The 2999-nt window shown below is 40.2% G+C and overlaps 1 pseudogene; it reads right to left on the bottom strand.

The window, feature by feature from the left end:
• Window positions 1-1570: 1570 nt before the first annotated feature.
• Window positions 1571-2999, bottom strand: part of LOC102480041 (serine/threonine-protein kinase Nek3 pseudogene) — a 13502-nt pseudogene continuing 12073 nt past the window's right edge.

Raw genomic sequence — 2999 nt, 5'->3', positions numbered from 1 at the left:
CTTCAAACACAACTCCACCATTTTGAATTTCTGCTGATTTTATTTTTGGTGTAATGCGCATTAGAGGAGAATCCCCTGGCACATCTCTAATTGGTAATTTTTATACACGATCGTATAAGCTATGGTTTTTCTTCCTTTCTTTGTAATTGTCTTGCACAACTGTTGAACTGTGTAAGCATTTTGCTGAAATACTATAGAAATACGTTCATCATTTTAGAAATGCAAATGGCTGTGTCTTAGGGCATCAGCATCGGAACATTGGCTCTGGGTAAGAAGGAGTCAGTAAGACAGGCCCTGGGCCATTATTCAATAATGGAAATAGAAACACAGCTTCTCCATTAGCTGGGAAGGTGGTTCTGCAGGAATTAGAGTCATGAAAGCATAATTGCTGCCAGGCCCAGAGTACACAATAGAGGAACTTCCAGTTGGACCACATATCTTTCCACTGAGCTCCAAAGAGAGCTCTCAGTAGCTTTTTTTTCCCCATTTATTCATTTATTTTATTTGCTATAGGTCACATGCACTTAGGAGAGACAAGTAGAGAGAGAAGAATGAAAAGTGAAAAAGCCACCAAGACTGGGACTTGAACTGCAGTCAGCCATGCAAGAATTTAGTGCCTAACCATCAGGCCACCTCTTGGTCCCAGCCCCATTTCCCCCAATTCTTCACTTTTGCATTGTTTCCTAGTCTACACCAGGTCAGGCTTATGATGAGATCTACTGAGAGAGGCCTGTTTCCTCTTCAGTCTCACCTGACTAAAATATCACAGTATTAAATAAGGACACAGGACCCAGCATGTGTGTGTCACAGTGATCCACACTTGGGTTCCATACTTGTTGGTATCCCCAATACGCTCTTGTTTCTGATACCTACCATATCTGCTCCTCACTGTTGGCCTCATTCCTCTCTCGTCTACAGGACTGCCAACTTGCGACAAAATCTACAGCCCACTCCTCTCTTCCCACAGCTGATCCTCTAACCTGGGTGCTTTTGTGCATCCTAGGAGGAAACTGTACAGCTGGTAGTCGGTGAAGCTCACTGGAAATGATCTTCAAACTATCCAGAACTGGGTCTTACTGAAAAACTGCAAACATTATTTTATAATTAAATATATTTAGATCCTCAAAACTTTAGGAACTATAAAAAGAGCTACATAATAGTAAATAAATAAATAAATCATAACAATTCCAATGAGGTACTTTAAAGGTCCATGGTCAGCACCCTATGAGGTAGGCATTATTATCCTTATTTTATAGTTGAAGAAACTAAGGCTCAAAAAAGTTAAGAAATTTCCCATAAACACACAACCAGTTAGTGGTAGAGTGAACATCCAATTTCTGTTCTACTGAACTGCAAAGTCCAAACCTCATTTTGCTACATTTTCTCCCTTAAGTTCAAAACCTCACAAAAGTTCTAGATTTTTAAACTCCATGATACTAATCAGGAGCAATTTAAAATATTTACAGTTTCCCCTTTCATGATGTTTCCAAAGGAAAATAGAGAGCACACAAACTCATTATTCCAACATGGCCTCCTCATGACTAGGAAACACTTCCCTGAGCACCATCCATCACACACCACCTTGCCAGACAGATCTCCTTTTCAGTTCTGACACCCAATTGGGGCTGTGGTCATCTTCCTCAAAGCCTGTGTCCTCTTCACCAGTCTTGGTTCAAATCTCTCCAAAATGGTAGCATCATAACCTCCATCAACACTGTCTGATGTGTCTGTTTCTTTAGACAGGGGCCTTATGAGAACCCTTCTGAACCTGGTCTATATATTCCGTAGGTTTGAAAAGCCAGACTGCGATCAGCATTCTTAAAGATGTTCAACAAGGTATCAGGGGTCTCTTTCAGCCACTGCTTATGGGTATTATTTTCACTGTACTTTATTAAAGAACTACCTCTGTCATCCTCTGCTTTCAAACTGGAAATGAGTATGGATGCATTTCCAAAGCTATTAGAGCTACAGTAGGCTCTTTTTTTCTCCCACTGCCTCCTGTGAGGACTTTCTTCAAATGGGCTGACTTATTACCTCTTTCTTCTTTGTTTACTCTCCTCAATGCACTTTCAGCTGAAATTTTAGCAATGCTTTCTAAATCAGTATGGCTACACTTTACACCTCGTTCATCTTCTTGCACCATGTTTGTTTCATTTCCAAAGCCATCTTAATTCTGCTGGGGTCTGCCATTTTTCTTGGTGTATTATGTATAGACTTTTTTGGTCTCTTCTAATGTGCATTCACCATATTCTGTGATGTTCTCAGGGAGTAAGCACCTCTGGATAAGTCAAGTTAAGTGACCTCTAGAAAAGAGTATTGTAGCTGAAGGGCGATGAGAGGGGCTCTTTTTAAACATCTGCTTGATTAGACATTGAGGCTTATAGGAATACTGTGGTGGCAGTGGACTGATGGGCCTTTGATATATTTTTGAGGATACGATTTTTTTAACTATTTGCCTGAAATGGATGCTTAAGGGTATAGAGTTCATACAGGATGCATCCGAAGGACCAGATGTCACTTTTATTATTATAAGGCAGATTTTCCCAAATTTCCGGAGGCACATAAGATGTTTCCACACATGTACAAGCAAATGCCATGGGACTGAAAAGAAGACGAGCAGACTCAAAATCTCCCAATTTTACTTTCCCATGTTGGGTGAGGAAGATATTCTCGGACTTCATATCTCTGTGTAGTACACGTTTCTTATAAATGTGATTTACTCCAAGGCACATTTGTGTAAATGAATTAAGTATTGTATCTTCAGGAAATAATTTTCCTTTTCGCTGTGTAATTTTTTGCATTAGATCTCCTCCATTACAATATTCCATCACGATATACAGATGTCCTTCAGCTTCAAACGACTCTTTAAAGGTGACGATATTGGGGTGTTTCATTCTGGCTAACAGAACAGCCTCCTTGCTAGAATTCTGCATGTCAGTGGAAGACTCGGGAAGCCTTCTTTCTTTCCTGAAAAACATCTGGTGACTGCTTTCCTGCTG

This window comes from Tupaia chinensis, unplaced genomic scaffold (genome assembly GCF_000334495.1).
Source record: "Tupaia chinensis unplaced genomic scaffold, TupChi_1.0 Scaffold000014_1, whole genome shotgun sequence".
Taxonomy (NCBI): Eukaryota; Metazoa; Chordata; class Mammalia; order Scandentia; family Tupaiidae; genus Tupaia; species Tupaia belangeri.
Note: the sequence above shows the minus strand (reverse complement) of the source record. Positions and strands in the feature narration are given on the sequence as shown.